The sequence below is a fragment of the Sebastes umbrosus genome, chromosome 13 (genome assembly GCF_015220745.1).
Source record: "Sebastes umbrosus isolate fSebUmb1 chromosome 13, fSebUmb1.pri, whole genome shotgun sequence".
NCBI lineage: Eukaryota > Metazoa > Chordata > Actinopteri > Perciformes > Sebastidae > Sebastes > Sebastes umbrosus.
Window position 1 is genome coordinate 30,882,774 of NC_051281.1, and position 19,291 is coordinate 30,902,064.

At 41.7% G+C, this 19,291-nt stretch overlaps 1 long non-coding RNA gene across 3 annotated transcripts; it reads right to left on the bottom strand.

Moving 5' to 3' along the window:
- Window positions 1-12,416: 12,416 nt before the first annotated feature.
- Window positions 12,417-15,068, bottom strand: LOC119499878. Of its 3 annotated transcripts, none has more exons than XR_005209467.1 (4): window positions 14,820-15,068; window positions 13,622-13,786; window positions 13,178-13,422; window positions 12,417-12,687 (listed from the first exon to the last, which is right to left on the bottom strand). It is a non-coding gene; the product is annotated as an uncharacterized LOC119499878 (long non-coding RNA). The 3 variants fall into 3 exon arrangements; XR_005209466.1 differs by lacking the exon at window positions 14,820-15,068 and adding an exon at window positions 14,095-14,177; XR_005209465.1 differs by lacking the exon at window positions 14,820-15,068 and having other exon boundaries at window positions 13,622-14,073.
- Window positions 15,069-19,291: the final 4,223 nt, after the last annotated feature.

The window sequence follows — 19,291 nt, forward strand, 5'->3', positions numbered from 1 at the left end:
GCCTAGTTTGACTGATTGATCGGCGTTTGCGAGTGATTGACAGCTGCTAGATTTTTTAAAGCCTGAAAACAGAGCAATGAGGATGAACAGAAGTCTAGTTTTCTCTCAGAACACTTGAATTACAGCCGGACACACCAGGAGCGCGTGGTGGATGCGTGGCGTGGTGGCTGCGTGATTCACATGTCGGGTGTTCACACCAGCTGCTTTTCTGCCGTGTTTCTGCTGCTGCTGTTAGCCCTTTCTTTCTACATAGAGTTTGCCTTTAAATGGCCATTTAATTTCATTATAAACATAATTTATATTTATTTTGGACTGAGAAAGGTTAAGAAATGTGTGGTAATTAGTAAATAATAGTAATAATCCACAATTAAAACTCCCTACTATATTCATTCATGGAGCTCTCCAAGTCACTGCATGTTCTAGAACACTGTCCGGCACATATTTCAGAATAAAAGCCAAGTTAACAAATAAAAGAATTCTGTCCACAGAAAAAACGCTTAAGGGCTTTTATTTTGAAATGAAAGCAGGAAGTGTTGATTTAAAAATAAGTCTTTACTTTTTTTTTCATCTCCGTAACATATTCTACAGATAGACATTGAAACTGTAGTAATCTTGCTGGTATGATGTTAATATACAGTCAATAGATCACCTTCACTGTCTGTTGCTGCTGTGAGACCTCATTGGCCAAATTTATAAAATTGGGCTGCAGCTCATTTATCCACCTTGAAAATGCCCAGAGGAAAAGATGAATTCAGATCTATTAGGATAAAGTTTGGCAAACAGTCCAGTTTTGCAAACAGGAGCATGTTGTGGGTGGGAATTGAGTCATCTAGCAATGCACATCTTAAATAACGCATCATTTTAGATGGTATTAAATACTATATACTGTATTTATATTCATATTTTTACGCCCCCAGGGTTTGATTCAATAAAGTAAGATGCCATTTTGTGTATTTGAGAAGTTGCTTCTCAGATACCACCCACAATGCAAAGTAAAGGGAGTTTTTTTACTGTGTACTAAGCTTCTGTAGCTGAACTATAAGGGTTAAGTAATAAAAAAGGTAAGTCATTTTCTAATACAGCTAGGCATTGTAGTTTTTATAAAATGTTACTCAAACAGCAGAAAATAGTGCATTTGTTGGGGACTATTTTCAGTGGTGGATTATTACACATTTGGCGCATGAGTGAATATTTACAGCAGCAAGACGGTGTTTGTGGCATTGAGTCAAAATAAGCATTGCCCATGTTTATGGTCACATGAAGTGCAACAGTGTAGCTCACTGATGTGTTTGAATTTATTTTATTTGATACTAGGGCTGTCAATCGTTTCAAATATTTAATGGTGATTAATCGCATGATTGTTCATAGTTAATCTCAATTAAGCGCACATTATTAATCTGTTCAAAATGTACCATAAAGGGACACTTGTCTTGTATTTAATGCTCTTATCAACATGGGAATGGGCAAATATGTGTAAAGCCTCATCCACACCAGGAACATCAGGAGCGCGTGGCGGCTGCGTTACCTGTCGTTTTTTATTTCGGCGTCCAAAATCAACACTTCGAAATAAAAGCCTTCAAGGGTTTATACCCTTGAAGGTATATAACTTGAAATCAGTCCAATCAGGCAAACACATCATATGAGGTGCAAGCAAAAGGGTAAGGTCCAGGAAGTAGGCAGATCGACAACTAGTAGGTTAGGCAAGACAAAGAAATGCTGGAAAGCTATGTGGCAAAACACTAGACAATCTGTCTAGTGACTGGTGAACTAGGACTGGCATATATGGGCTGTGGAACTGATTAGGGAACAAGCTGCAGGTGAGGAGATGGCCAGGGAAACCCAGGTGAAGGGAATGAGATGATTGCAAGCAGGAGGGAGTGGCTTTCTTTATGCAAATGTATGTATATATACTGGAAAAACAAAGTTCGGAAACCTGTGTTTGGTGGATTATTTCTCTGTTGTTACAATGCTAATGGTCATTGTATTTTACATGGTTGGAAAGCCTGTTTATTTACCTTCGTAATGATGTCCAACTTGTAAGGATCATGCATTTGTGGGATGAGCAGCACAGCTGATTATGTGGGTAGCGCCCAAGAAAAATTTGCCAAAATGCTCCGTCAATGGTAAACAGTGTATTCTCCTGTTGGTGTTGACTCTTGTTTTGAGTTGTTTAGTGGATTGGATGATTGAACTCTCTATCAGTAACAAGGAACAAACAAGACATATTGGTTATTTTACACTTTATTCATTTAATACACCGTCAGGAGCCTCAATAGCGGTGGAAGATCCATACGCAGCCACAACAGCCTGGCACCTCCTCCTCATGCTGGTCACCAACCTGGTCACACGTTGCTGTGGGATGGCGTTCCATTCCTCAAACAGGATTCGTTGCAGGTCAGCCAACGAGGTTGTGTTGGTCACTCTAACACGTACAGCACGCCCAACCTGATCCCACATGTTGAATTGGGTTGAGGTGTGGACTCTTGGCAGGCCGTTCCATTCTCTCTACTCCCACATTGTGGAGGTAGTCTGTGATAACCCTGGCTCTGTGGGGGCGAGCGTTGTCATCTTGGAGGATGAAGTTAAGTGCCAGATTGAGGAGTTATGGGATCGCCACTGGCTGCAGAATCTCATCCCGATATCTCACTGCATTGAGATGGCCTTCAATGATGACAAGCCATGTTTTGCCAGTGAGGGAGATGCCGCCCCACACCATGACACAGCCTCCACCAAAAGCTGTTACTCCATCGGTTCAACAATCAGCATAGCGTTCTCAGCGTCGTCTCCATACTTTCACCCTGCCATCCAACTTTGGCAGACAGAACCTGGACTCATCACTGAACATGACATTCCCCCCACATGTTCAGGTTCCATTGTCTGTGTTGTCGACACCAGCGCAAACGGGCCTGACAGTGAAGGGCAGTCATTGCAGGCTTTCTGGTAGCCTTATGAGAATACACTGTTTACCATTGGCAGAGCATTTTGGCAAATTTTTCTTGGGCGCTACCCACATAATCAGCTGTGCTGCTCATACCACAAATGCATGATCCTTACAAGTTGAACATCATTGCGAAGGTAAATAAACAAGCTTTCCAACGATGTAAAATACATCTACAATTAGCATTGTAACAACAGAGAAATAATCCACCAAACACAAGTTTCCGAACTTTGTTTTTCCAGTTTATTATAATTGAAAATCAATCAACGCGTAAGGATTATCATAAAGTGGGCATGTCTGTAAAGGGGAGACTCGTGGGTACTAGTAGAACCCATTTACATTCACATATCTGGAGGTCAGAGGTCAAGGGACCACTTTGAAAATGGCCATGCCAGTTTCCTTTGCCAAAATTTAACGTAACATTGTAGAGTTATTTAGCGATCTTCCCAACAAGCCGGCATGACATAGTTGGTACTAGGGATGTCAGTAATTAACTGTTTAACCGTTAACCAACATTAAAGGGACTGTTTGTAACTTCTTACACGTATAAATCACCCTGGTCGGTGTCCCATGCGCGCTCGCATATACACAAACTACACGGAAGCACCAAAACTACAAAGTTCTATCTAGTGAAGCCGTCTTGCAAAAGAGTGTTGGCCACGGTCGTAGTACGCGGGGGAGACCGTAGCTTTGGTCTCCAGGACCGGAGTCTCTGCTGCACTCCTCTCCTCTGCTTGCCTGCTTGCCTTCACTCAGCTCGCTCCACCTCACGTGTATGTGCGCACACTCCACACTTCAGAAGATTTAGTTTAGCTCTGAGAATGTCTAGTGAATGTACAGTGGACATTTGTGTAGAAATAACTGCTGCAGCTCCTCCAGACCAACAGAGGTTTCCCGTGTCTTGTGAAGTGACGGGGCTCCGCAGAGAGAAACGTTATCGTCTCCGACCAAAACTCCGGTGTCTCCCCTGTTCCCTCCGGCCACGGTCGGGAGGCTGAGGCAGGAAAAGCCAACACTAGGATCAGCATTGATTCATGGAGAGACCTTCGTCTGGTCAGCTAACATTACTGCCAAGCAGCTGAAATATAGAGTGATATTGTGCTTTTAGCTGACGTGTGTCGCCTCACTGTTTTGAGCGATGCTCGTTTATGTCTATGTAGAGAGAACACAAGCGCAACACAAGCAACAGGACGCTGACTTTCGTTGACTAACGGCCACAGGTGTCGCAATTAACGAGCATTTCTGATTCTTACAAACAGTCTCTTCAAGCATTTTAACTGGTTAACGCTATCAGTTAAAACGGTTAAAAGAAATGTTAATAATTAATTCAAAAGCTGTCTCTTTAAGGAGAAAAGCTGGTCCACCTTAACAGCCCACCTTAAGAGGCGGAGCCGGAGTTGCAGGATACAGGAAGCTGGCTCTGGTCTCTGGCTCGCTTGAGGGGAGAGGAGGGCTGTATTCGAAACCGCATACTATACTAGTAGTACGTACTGATTTGGCCAAAATGTAGTATGTAGTATGCAGTATGCGAACAAAAGCAAAATCTCCAGTATGCCAAAAATACCCGGATGACGTACTGATTTGGAAAAATTCTCCAGTATGCATCGGACCAGTCTATCTCGCCTACTGTATCCCACAATGCAAAGCGCCGGAACAGCACAGGCTACCGGTACAAAAACAGCAGCCAAAAGCTGCTCGTTTTTTACGTTTTTTGTAGCTATTTCAACACTAAATTCATTTCTGAAAGTTTTTGAGGCGAGAAATCAACTGTGTAGATTATTAATATCGGCAGTTTTACGAAGTTAGATGGCGAATCGAACATTTGTTCCACCGTTGTCGGAGTTTAGAAGCTCCACAGAATACTGTGACAGCCAGCGAGCGCCTGCCCGGGTCGCTGCCAGCAAGCCGGGTAGTCACGCTCAGAGACCGCTATGAGCTGCTGGAGCTCACTCCGGTCTCGTAGACAAGAGGCTTTTATTTCCTTGTTGACGGATAGTTTGTTTAAATATCACAACACAGATGTCCATTATAAATTAACAGGAACCTGTGTTTATCTGCCTTTTTGGAGTTAAAAAGCTCCACAATCGCCCACGGGCGTAGCTCGCTGGAGAGCCGGCCAGTGACGCTCACAGAGCGGCTGCAGAGCAGCAGGGTGGCGAGGGAAAGAGCAGCTTCTGACGGGGCAGAGAGATTCCTGATGAGACAACATGACACTTTTTTAGCATTTCTCTAATATCTGGAGGGAGATCAGTCCACTTTTTTTTTTTGCTGTAACTGAAAAAGCAGTTTGAGTAAAGTAAATGTTGTGGATGAATGTTTTATATTTCCCGTCTCTCCTCGTTGATGATCCTGTTTGTCGGACTTCTTTATGAGCTGTCAGAATAAATAGTTTAAACCTGCAGTATCTTATAAAGTAAACAAGCATAACATAAACAACAAAATCAAAGTTGTATTTTTTGATAATATTGTAATAGTGGTACAAGTTTGTTTTTTTGTCCTGTGCTTTAAGAGCTGGTTTAAAGGCTTAACCTCGTCTAGCATACTGCTAAATACATCACTTTAACTGTCACATACTGCATACTACTGAGGAACGCAGTATGCAGTATACAGTATGCAGTATGCAGTATGCAGTACATACTGCATACTGCGTTCCTGAGTAGTATGCAGTATGTCACAGTTAAAGTGATGTATTTAGCAGTATGCTAGACGAGGCTTAAGCCTTCAAACCAGCTTTTGAAGCACAAGACAAAAAAACTAACTTGTACCACTATTACAATATTATCAAAAAATACAACTTTGATTTTGTTGTTTATGTTATGCTTGTTTACTTTATAAGATACTGCAGGTTTAAACTATTTATTCTGACAGCTCATAAAGAAGTCCGACAAACAGGATCATCAACGAGGAGAGACGGGAAATATAAAATATTCATCCACAACATTTACTTTACTCAAACTGCTTTTTCAGTTACAGCAAAAGGACTGATCTCCCTCCAGATATTAGAGTAATGTTAAAAAGTGTCATGTTGTCTCAGCAGGAACCTCTCTGCCTCGTCAGAAGCTGCTCTTTCCCTCGCCACTCTGCTGCTCTGCAGCCGCTCTGTGAGCGTCACTGGCCAGCTCTCCAGCGAGCTACGCCCGCGGGCGATTGTGGCGCTTTTTAACTCGAAAAAGGCAAATAAACACAGGTTCCTGTTAATTTATAATGGACATCTGTGTTGTGATATTTAAACAAACTATCCGTCAACAAGGAAATAAAAGCCTCTTGTCTACGAGACCGGAGTGAGCTCCAGCAGCTCATAGCGGTCTCTGAGCGTGACTACCCGGCTTGCTGGCAGCGACCCGGGCAGGCGCTCGCTGGCTGTCACGGTATTCTGTGGAGCTTCTAAACTCCGACAACGGTGGAACAAATGTCCGATTCGCCATCTAACTTCGTAAAACTGTCGATATTAATAATCTACACAGTTGATTTCTCGCCTCAAAAACTTTCAGAAGTGAATTTAGAGTTGAAATGGCTACAAAAAACGTAAAAAACGAGCAGCTTTTGGCTGCTGTTTTTTTACCCGTAGCCTGTGCTGTTCCGGCGCTTTGCATTGTGGGATACAGTAGGCGAGATAGACTGGTCCGATGCATACTGGAGAATTTTTCCAAATCAGTTCGTCATCCGGGTATTTTTGGCACACTGGAGATTTTGCTTTTGTTCGCATACTGCATACTACATACTACATTTTGGCCAAATCAGTACGTATTACTAGTATAGTATGCGGTTTCGAATACAGCCGAGGAGTTGTAGTTTCGTAGCATTTATTCACCGACAAATAAAGTGTACACACACTGCTACACCTACGTTCACAGATAGAACGCCACCAACAACCTCACACTCACCACCAACACACACACACCTCCGGCAATGCTAGAGCTGCTAACGTAGCACAAATACACACACTGTTGGACACTCGCTAAAGTTCTTCCGGGCAGACAAAGAATCGTTACGCCGGGCAGACACACAGCTGACAACCTGCTAAACTAAACTAAATGTGCGTTGGAGACTTACTGGGAAAGTGGCTGCATGTCGGCGACACTACACGCAGCATCGTAGCTGCTAAGTTAACGCTCCCGGACGGTGAACTGGAGACTCCCGTCAACCAATATCTGTTGTGCTTCTGCAGCTGGTACGAGGCACAAATCTTGTCGATTAACGGTTAATAATCGGTTAACAAGGGTCGGTTATCGGTTAAGACAATTTTTCAAAATGAGCATCCCTAGTTTGTACCGATGGATTCCTTCTAGTTTCATATGACACCAGTATCTTCGCTCTAGCTTGAAAACAGCCCGAAACAACCTCTGAAAGACAGAATAGCGGACGGTGCCGACAGCAGGCGGTCTGAGTTTTAAGGGGTTAATTAACAAAAATAGCAAGACCCTTCATATGAAGTTGCTGTGTCTGAAAAAACAAAGATAGATGATACATTTCTGGAGAGGAGACTGCGCTATGAATTAGATGTGAAGACAATGTAAGGGTAACAGAACCTCTGTCTCACATTACACTCACAAAGCATTTGTTAAAAGTGGTCTCAAAAGGTCTCGGCACAGATAGTAGGAGAGGGCTCGTCTTCATAGAGGGGTCGTCTTCATGACACGCTGCTCTGTGAGGCAACAATCTGTTAACAACAGCTTCAGCAACCAAACCTCATCTCTGTCCGGTAATCCTAAGGTCAGCCATGCGTGTCCTGTCACATGTTGATCTCCTCTGGCAAATGAGCTGACACCACTACTACCTTCGATATGTAACACTCATCTGCATGTGCAACCCCCCCCCCTCTCCCCAATGTTACGTCCGGGAGATATCGAACACTTAATAAAACACACGCTCCTGGGCTCAAATGTCACAGTTCTAAGCAGGGCTCCGTCAATACCTCCCTGACCTTTCTCTGTGTTTAACTTTGTAGGATATCAGGCTTGGTGGTACAGCAGAATGGAAGGCATACAGAGGAGGCATGCTGTGCAAGAAGGTGGGGGGTGGGGAAAGTTTGCACTAGAGACATGATGTGAAGCAGTGAAAGTTCGCATGGCCTTGGGGGAGATAATATAAGACCTGAAATAGCAAGTCACTCAGCCTCCAAAAGTCCGATTAGAGGACGGTCAATTATTAAATCAGAGCGTATTAGAATCATCAGTGAGTTGACATATGCTGACGTCAATCTAATGAACTAATATTTACCCATCATTGTAATGTCTCTTCTCTATTTAACACCTAGTGCCATCAATTGTCATTATCACTTTAAAGAAAATTAAATAGCAAACAAAATTCTTCTTTTTTTATTTTTTAAACAATGTTTTAGAAGAAAATCCATTTTCCGGAGAATCCAATTACATGTATCTGCAATGAAAATGATTGACTGCTTGCACCTATTTCCATGCTGCTGAAATGAAATACAAAATGGAATAGGCTGAACTGAGTAAAGGCTTATCTTTTCCTCTTTGAGAGATGAAGTAGGTTTCACTCTGCTTTCACTGCTTTTTTTTTTTTTCTTCTCTCTCTCTCTTTTTATCGTGGTTGGCTTGGCAACAGGCTCCTGTCAGTCAGAATAACTCTATTCAAGCACAGGAAACTTGTCCAGGTGGCACAGGTCATACTGCCAACTTGTCTAAGTATATATCCCGACACACTCAAGAGGAGGAAATTAAGGTTGTATCGAGTCATATTATCACTTTTTTTCTTCTTGATTTGTTACGTGCTGTGTCTTTATAGGAGAGTGACGTTTGCACAGCTGTGTTCATTTAATAAAGTGTGAGAGTGAAACTGCGTTTGAGGTCAAATAACCACCTCATTAATGTCTCAGTGTGGTAGAATATGTGTGGTGAAGAGACAGTACTCTGTTGTCTCTTCACAGAGTCATGGATATGAAAGGACCAATATGTAATATATTTACTGTATTAAATCATAAAATGACCATGATATGTCATCAAAGGTTAAAGAAACATGCTAAGTTGAAATACCGGCGAATACTCAGACAACAATACTACAGCCTGCTATTCCTCCTTTTCACATCCAAATCACATGACTGTCCCTCCTCGATAAACAGACCCCCTCCCTTGGGTCAGGGAGCTGTTTTTTTTTTTTTTAAAGGGATCATGCCCACAATGGTCCAGCCCTCTCCTCTAAGGGTCTGGGGACGGCCCAATGCTGGGTCATTCAGTCAAAAATGAATAAATAAAGTAAAATAAAATAGAGTAGATGCACAAATAAAACTTCAAATCAATAAGTACAATATGAAACAATAACCTGGTTGACCCTGCCGAACTGACCATGCTGACCTGAATTATGTTCCTTGCTCATTTATTTAGTTATTTCCTTCCCTATGCTTCCCCTTAGTTAGCCATACTTAACTATTTACTATTTTTTTTGTTAATTTTGTATTTATTTATGTATATGCTGTGTATATATATCTATATATATATAGATATATATATATATGATTTTTTTTATTTTTTATTAACCTCTCCTCTCTCCATGTATCTATTACCCACACACTGAATGATGAGACAGGTTTTTCTCATCCAGGTGCCAGGTACATTTATTAAGCTGTAAACATATTAAAAAGAACAGTCAAGGATGAACGCCGGCTTTGTTCTCTACTCCTGACTGTTATGCTACTACTGCGCTGACTTCCGGCTACAGAAGAATAACTATACAGTAACTAAATATCACTAAATCACTATCAAGTAATACAATGGAAGTATTCAGTACACAATATACCATAAGCTAAATCTATCCTGAAACTATCATTACCAAATCACCATGGCAACTGTGCAGCCTCTAATACACACTCTTATTATATCAACCACTGAACATAAATTACTAATTATATCAACCTCTGAACATATTACAGATTAATTATATCAACAACTGAACACATTTCATTTCAATATCACTGCATCTTAGATGGGAATACATTTATACAATCAATACACAACCGTGAACTGTACCGTTCGCGCGCCACGGACCTAAAATAGCTATTCGAGCTAGCCTTTGTTAGCATTAGCTAGCGGACTAACTCCGTGACGTACATTACGCTTATAAACATAAACACACGGCCCCATAAACGATATTAAACTTAACACACAATTATCAGTACTATATATGGCGCTTGTGTATGTCTCTCACCTGTAAACATATTAAAAAGAACAGTCAAGGATGAACGCCGGCTTTGTTCTATACTGCTTTCCTGACTGTTATGCTACTACTGCGCTGACTTCTGGCTACAGAAGAATAAGAGCGCCAGTCGCTGTCATATCAAAGCCACTACCGCCACCTACTGGTCAATACAAAATGTTGTCATAGAATTACTTGACACTAAAGCAGGTGAGTTTACTGTCCTTTCTACTGTCTTTTAAGTGACACCAAGCGCTCTAAAAATAATAATGGTAATAATAATAATAATAACAAACATAACCATGGTGGGGGTACCAAAATAATGACACACAGGTAACAACTCAGTATTTCTGGGCACAATCCTTAACCCTAAAATGTCCAGGGTGCCACATATCCACTCTATAGACTCCACCCCAAGGCACATGCTCATACGCACGCTCATGCGCGCACACACAAACACACACACACACACACACACACACACACACACACACACACCATTTGGTTCTCTCGTCCTATGGCAGAAATGTGTTAACTGGCCTGTATTCACTGTTCTTGTTGTCCTCTTATTGTTGTGTTAAAGCTGCAGTGCGTAGAAATCCGGAAAACGCAAAATCCTGCATCCCCTCAAGCTGCTCTCTCCTCTCTCTCCTCTCTCAGCTCTCCCCTCTCCCCCCGAAGCCCCTCCCCCCACACGAGAACGGGCATATGCACGCGCTTCATAGGTGCTCGCTACATCTGAGGAGGCTACAGCAGCAAGCTACACATTACCTTCTAACGACATCAACAGTTACCATGGTAACATCATCTTCTAACGACATCAACAGTTACCATGGTAACATCATCTTCTAACGACATCAACAGTTACCATGGCTGAGTCACAGGTGAGAAAAATACTTTGTCACAGACCACATTTAGCTAGCACGGACAACTTTGAACATATGACAACAAACAGTATTTATGCTTAGTGTAAAATAACGCTAGAGACCGACGTCAACAAAAGCTAAAGTAGTGTAAGACTTTGCTGCATTTGAAGTGTTTCGTTTATAGACCGAATAAAAGCAATTGTTTATTTTCTAGACGAAATGACGAGCTAAACTTTAGAAACAACGTAGCCCAATGTTTTATTCAATCTATAGCATAGCTAGCTGGCTAACGTTAGCCAACGGCCAGTTGCTTCTTCAAGTTTCAGTAATGCTATCTTTCTAACTTTACTGTTTTTAGTCTGTATAGATAACTTTACACATCTGAAAATAAATAAAACCATGACCATGTTATTCATAATGGAAATGGTAATTTTACATTTGTTACATATCTATTACTAACAGAGCACCGTCGAGTCAGATCCTGACTATGTCCTGGAGCAGCCGGCTACGAATGGACGAGGAAGAGGAAGAGGGCGAGGAAGAGGGCGAGCTAGTGGACGTGGACGTGGCAGAGGGTCTGGCCGGGGGAGAGGACAGAGTCAGCTTGAAGACCCTCTGGCTGAAGATGACTTCAGCAGAGTACAACAACTACAAGCTCGACAGATATCAGATGAACAGGTATCTCAAAATATAACATGTCCATACTTTATGTCCACATTATGATCATTATTGTTTATTCATAAATAAAGTAATACTTTTTCCCTGATCTACTGTCTTTCTAGGCCAGAATTCAGTGTTTGAGCCTGCAGCAGTGTCAGGAGCTTCTGGGGAGATGTCTGTTGAGGGATCCCAGCCTCATATTTGATCTAATGGTCAGCGCTCCTCCACCAGGTCCTCCTGGCCAGGACCCCAATCAACCTGAGGTGTGTCTGCATGAGGTGCAGGGAAATGCCCACTGACGTGGAAAGGAAGTGCTGTGGCCAGCCACCACAGAACTGCATTTCCCTGCTACCTCATGTGGACCTCTACATCCTCCATGAGGGTGTCCTTCGCCTGGCCAGGAGGATCTGGAACGACATTAGGGCTCAGCAGGACGTACCCAATCCCGGAGAGGACAACAGACAGTTCCGGTATGCTGCTTACCGGTAGTTTGTTGTGTGGCAGTATGGAGCCTTGGGGCGGGGTAACAGAACTGTAATTCCCAGCTGTTGTGTGTGGAGGATTAGGGACAGATATCCTGACCCCCACCACCAATATGTGGGCTTTATCCCACACAGGCTCTGAAACAACCCCCCCCCACCCCTCCTGTGTGATGTGATATTTTTGTAGAGTATTTATATTTTACTTATTGTTATTCTTGCCATTGTTTTTGTACAAATAAATCCATTGAAGGATGACCACCTGCTTTTTTTGTTCACGACTGCCAGTGTCAATACCATGCAGTAAAGAAATTCAGCTCACTTGGGTAACACTTTTATTACATTCAAAAATATAGATGACAATCCCAAACATTCATAACACACCACAAAAAAAGCTTAAAAAAAGGTAAATTAAAAAATAAGTACACCATCTTTCAGTGGGGCTAGGCCTATAGAACATGTCTGACCCCTGGTCAGTATTTTTGAGTGGTGGCCATAGTAGGGGTGTAGGTGGGATCGACTCAGGTGAGGTGTCGCAGGGGTCACGTCTTCTCCTATGGTCGGCTGCTCACTTAGGTAGTCCTTGGCCCTGCGAATGAACAAAGAATAGCATGTTAGAATTTTGAAATCAGTTGTTTAGTTTTGACTATAACGTCACACATATAGGCCATATATATAGGCTATAATATTTTTTAAAAGGCTGCTGTAATGCATATATAATAACTTATTTAGCATGCAACTCTATGCTGGTCTTTTGTTGGTTGAGAAGTTTCTTACTCTGCCTCTCATGCTATAGTACCATATTATTTCAATGACAATATGTCAATGCGTCTCTTTTTGTGTGTCAATGCGTGATGTCTTTACATTATCATAAATGATACCTTTCATATAACATCTCTGTAGTCGTCAAAAAGCTGCTTGTAATTAACAAAATCTATATGCAACCTTTATCAACTAAAATCAGAATCAGTGTAATGAGAAACTATGTTGTGAAGGCTGCAAGGGTTAGTGTGAAAACATGCAATTTGGGTTTCTGAAGAAGGGATGTTGAATGAGGCCCACTGAAAGAACTTCTATACCTTGTCGTCGACTGACTTGTGTGTGCAGTAGCTCCTCTGTGGTTGGAGGTGGAATACCACATAGCACACCATACTGCCGCGGGTCATCAGGCCTCTGGCGTCTCACACGCGGCATGCCTCTGTCTGCTGTGGTGCGGCTACGGAGGATGGCCCTCTAGAGGTCAGGAATGTAGCCATAGTCCTTGTCGACCTTCATTGTGTACAGGCTCCACTTCCGCGACTTCTTGTTGTACAGCTTCCGGTATCTGACATAATGAAATTAGCATATGACCGAAACAGGAAAAGATGGTTATTGAAAAATGAATTTGTGATAAATTTGCAAAACTGCTGCCTGTGCAAGGGCAACATTCATTATAATTATTCATGTATAAATTTGACCTTATATTATAAAACTAATATACTTCCGTTTTAGTGGGTATACTGTTGTCAATTTTAAGAACTTACTCAATGGAGCCATCAGCTTTTCTCTGCACTGGTCGGTGGACATGATGATTATAATCCAAACCAGCAAGTAGGGTGCGAGCTGAATAGACGGGCGGGGTGAAACTGAATCTCTTGCTGGCATACATCAGTATGTGGTTGTGAAAGGACTCAAGTTCTGCTGTAGACCTAAACAGTAAAAAACAAGTGTTAGATCTTTTATGTTGTCATTAGTCATTAGTTGATACATATAGTCACAATCAGTGGTGGACAGTAAAAAAATAAAAAGGACTTTGATCAAGTCACTGCATGATTTACAATCATCTGTATTTTAGAGATTTTTCAAAAAGGGACCCACTCTCTGCATGATCTTTCCCAAGATTTACTCACTTTTTTCTTCCCTATGTGGGTTTATAGGGAGTAAGCCAGGAGCTTCCTTTGTTTGAGTTAAATACTTGTGAACATAAACATTACATGTAAAACCCATGCCCACATACCTAAATCCCAGGTACTTCACTACTTCACCCAGCCAGCGTGCATTTAGCACTATCTCAATGAGTGCTCTGTGTGCCACAGATCCACAAATCTATGTCAAAATAGAACTTACCCAGGGCCACGACACTGGCTTTGGGCTTTAGCTGGGAAATAACTAATCCTCGCTTTTCTTCCCAGAACTGTTTTATGGTGTCCACACAGTAGGTGTCCTGTATTTTGAAAAATGTGGACCTTCCCACCATCCCCATGTTCATAAATTTGAACAGTAATGCCACTTTCGCATAGTTGTTTCCAGAGAGGAGGATATTGACAGCCAACATGAAGTCCCCTATCAGCATCCCATACTTGAGAGCGGACTGTGAACTTGAACGCCACACAATATGACCAGAGGGAAACGTCTAGAAAAAAAAGAAGAGTGACAGAAAGCAAAATGGGTTTTATTGTGCATATCAAAGCTTAGTGCGGTGCTGCATATATTTTGCACTATACAACACATAATATGGGCAAAAAGTACCACACACTCCAAAGTCATGAAGTACATATATTTTCCAAAAATGGCTGTTCCTGGCTGGTGTCAGCTCAATGTACAAGATTCTTCACAGCCTTGCCCAATTCCCACCAAGGCAGTTTGTAACAGTTTGTGATGCAGCAATTACGATTTGCTGCTTACATTGTTAAAACATTTTAAAAGACAACATAATATCAATACTGTAAAATAAATACTCACCCACTCAATGATGGCAGCTGTGGCCCTGGATTTGACCGTCACCTGAAAGGGTCCATGGGCCTGGCACGCTGCATTGGTAACAGGGTCCTTCCATCACTGTCGACTTCCCTGGTCTCCTCCTCCTCCTCCAAAGATGAGACAGACTCTGTCTCTTCAGCGTGGCACAAGGTGTCATCTGCCCAGTCAATGCTATAGACAGGATCAAATTATTTAGTAATATTATCTTGCACCAATATACAAAGGGGCACATGCTCAAAATATAAAGAGGAAATTCAAAAACAGATAAACTTATATGGAATTCTGAATGTCGTTGAACTCCTCTACATTGATGCGGTCAGCATTCAAATCAAGTGATGTCATACTAAGCACAATGAAATAATAAGAGAATAAGATCACATTACTGCTCATCACAAACTCTGAGACCAGAATATAACCACCAAGAATGCAGGATATAACTCATATGCTACCATAATTAGTAACCTGTATGAGTAACGCTACTCATACAGGTTATTGTATGAGTAACACTACTGTATGAGTAACGCTACTCATACAGGTTACTGTATGAGTAACGTTACTGTATGAGTAGCGTTACTGCTACTCATACAGTAACCTGTATGAGTAACGTTACTGTATGAGTAGCGTTACTGCTACTCATACAGTAACCTGTATGAGTAGCGTTACTGTATGAGTAACGTTACTGTATGAGTAGCGTTACTGTTACTCATACAGTAACCTGTATGAGTAACGCTACTCATACAGGTCACTGTATGAGTAACACTACTGTATGAGTAACGCTACTCATACAGGTTACTGTATGAGTAACACTACTGTATGAGTAACGTTACTGTATGAGTAACACTACTGTATGAGTAACGCTACTCATACAGGTTACTGTATGAGTAACACTACTGTATGAGTAACGTTACTGTATGAGTAACACTACTGTATGAGTAACACTACTGTATGAGTAACGTTACTGTATGAGTAACACTACTGTATGAGTAACGTTACTGTATGAGTAACACTACTGTATGAGTAACACTACTGTATGAGTAACGTTACTGTATGAGTAACACTACTGTATGAGTAACGTTACTGTATGAGTAACACTACTGTATGAGTAACGTTACTGTATGAGTAACACTACTGTATGAGTAACGCTACTCATACATATTACTGTATGAGTAGCGTTACTGTATGAGTAACACTACTGTATGAGTAACGTTACTGTATGAGTAACACTACTGTATGAGTAACGTTACTGTATGAGTAACGCTACTCATACAGGTTACTGTATCGAGTACTACTGACTGTGATGTGTCGTTATATAGCGACAATTCTATGGGAATTACCGTCCGTTCTTTCTCTTAGTAAACTTATGGGTCTCTAAAGCCCTTTGAGATGACAGACTGTGATTCAAGGATCAGCTACAGTAGCTACGTAAACATAAACATGGACTTGAATTAGCCGCAGCAAGCCTCGGGCTACGGTTAGCAGAAGGCTAACGTACTTTCAACCTGGCTACTCATCGCCTGCTTTCACGGTAAAGCTACCTACAAACAAATCAGTACAAAACATTTAGATATTACAGGAAAACGAAGTTAGTAGCTTACCTGTCCAGGAGAAGAACTGCAAGCTCGGAGTCCAACGTGAGGCCGATGCTGTCCCGGAGATCTCTCCACCGCTGAAACGCTTCGCCGATATTGACACGCGTTTTATTCCGCTTATTGTCGGACTCTCTTTTGGACTGTCTTTTTGAAAGTCTGTCTTTCTTTTTTTGGGTTGTTTTGAGGTGTAGGCAGTTGCTGCCAATGCTGGAATAGCAAGCTTTTCAGTAGGTTGTTCCGCCATTGACCGAGTCTTTCACTATCTACAGAGACCAGACATGAACGCGCATCTCCTTTTGTGGAACAGCCAATAGGAACGCTCTCTCTGAAATGCCCTGTGATTGGTCAAAGTCTGCCGTCACGGGCAAGATTTTCTAAAGCCTGTAAACAGAGCCATGAGGAGGTGCAGAGGTGTAGTTTTCTCTCAGATCACTTGAATTACAATATGCTGAAAGGTTATTATGGAATTTTTGCCAAATTATGCCAAAATATTGTTGCCTACTGCCACTTTAATGGATTGTCTTTTGTCTTGCAATAAAATAAAAAAAAAAACAATACTACAGCCAATATGTTCTCCATTCCGATCCGGAATGTCTGTTTTTGTTTTGGTCGATGTGATCCCATCCACTGCCCATTTCAACACCCCGTTGCCACATATAAATCAAACTGGCACACAAACAGCCTTCTGCAGCCATGAAAGCAAGCAAACCAACTGGATCAACAGAGATAACACAACATTAGATTCTACCCGACCTGAAAAGCCTCGGCACATCTCTCTGTGGTCCGTGTGCAGATGGTTATCGAGTATTTGAGACACACAGCCGGTGAAGTGATTCCGTCTACTATTGCTGCTGGCCAGAGGCTAACTCGGTCGTGTCTAGAAGGTAACCCTCAAATTGCGAAAATGTGTGCTAACTGCTATCAGTCACATCGGAGGAGCGGACGGGCGACAGCTCCAATGTTTTGAATTTGGACTTCTGTTACCCATTTTCAACGCCTGTGGTCAGTCAGACATATTGTTCCTTTAAGAATAATGGCATCAATGTATGTAACTACAGGATGAAGAGAAAGTAATATTAAAATTAGGCCTGTCAATTGATTAAAATATTTAATTGCGATTAATTGCATGACTGTCCGTGATTAACCAAAAATGATTCGCACATTTTTTATCTGTTCAAAATGTACCGTAAAGGTCAAGTATTTAATACATTTATCAACATGGGAGAGGGCAAATATGCTGCTTTATGTAAATGTATGTATATATTTATTATTGGAAATCAATTAACAACACAAAACAATGACAGATATTGTCCAGAAACCCTCACAGGTACTGCATTCAGCATAAAACAATATGCTCCAATCATAACATGGCAAACTGCAGCCCAACAGGCAACAACAGCTGTCAGTGTGTCAGTGTGCTGACTTGACTATGACTTGCCCCAAACTGCATGTGATTATCATAAAGTGGGCATGTCTGTAAAGGGGAGATTTGTGGGTACTCATAGAACCCATTTACATTCACTGATCTGGAGGTCAGAGGACAAGAGACCCCTTTTACAGTTTTTCCTCGTCAAAATTTAGCGTAAGTTTAGAGCATTATTTAGATTCCGTCGCAACAAGCCAGTATGACATGGTTGGTACCGATGGATTCATCCGGTTTTATAGTTTCATATGTTGCCAGTATCTTCACTCTAGCTTTAAAATTAAGCCCGCTATGAACTCCGAAATATTAATTGTGTTAATGCGTTAAAGAAATTAGTGGCCTTAAAATGATTAACTTTGACAGCCCTACTTAAAATGTCATGAATGAGGAGTTGACGTAAAAAAGTAACCACAGTAAACACTGATACAAAGGGCGCCGTGTTAGGTTGCAGTATTTGTCATTGTATTCCATTTCACCTTGTGACCGTTGTTCCTCTTTAACACTGGTGTTTTTTTCTGGAGTTCACCACGGCTTACAGACTGTTCCCATTTGTTAACAGATGCAACAGCAGCCATGTGCTTTGAAAACCCATTAGGGCCAATTTCCAGACTTCTATAAGCAACATATGCCACTAAATGCCATTCCAACTAAGGTGACCTTTGTTAATAACACTGCTGGCAATTATGATTACTTACTGTAAGAGTCATTCAGTGTTAAAGTCTAAAATAAAGTTTTGCTTCTTTGCTACTCTGACTTTGTATCTGCATTTAGGTTCCAACTCCCAGCATTATTGAACCGTGACCGAATCATCATGAAGCCTTCTGAAAGCCCCCTGATAGTGGGAGTCATTGACTTACCTGAGGACAGTAAGGAAAAAAGCGCTTTTTAACCAAAACATTTAAGCTAAAGCCTTATACTGTAGTTTAGCCAATTGATTCCCTGCTGTTCCACTGCTACAACCCAGGCTTCCATTACAAACGCTTTGATTGGAAGCAGTAAGTGAGATAACAAGATTGAGCGTTTCCAAAGGTTCATCATGTTTTAAGAGAACAAAAACTATTGTCTTCACCTACTCCTTTGTCTCTGTCTTTCTTGGTGGCATCATTAAGATAGTGGAGATTATTGCAGTGTGGGATTAATGGACGCCCTCCACTGGAGAACAAAGCTGGTCAAGGCACACAGGATCCCAGGTAATGAAGAAGCAGCATGAGTTATGGCTTCATGCGGGGCCAGGCAGATACATTTGGAGTGCAGGAGTGGTCACTGCTGACTTATCACCCCTGTGGAGATGACTGAAATCCACACACTATGTGATGATTTGGTACAGTGACATCTTTCAACCCAGGGGGAAATAAATTGTACCTTTAAAGGAATAGCTCCACATTTTGGGCAGCGTTAATTTCATTAATGAAAACTACGATGAAATATGTTCGTCAACGACC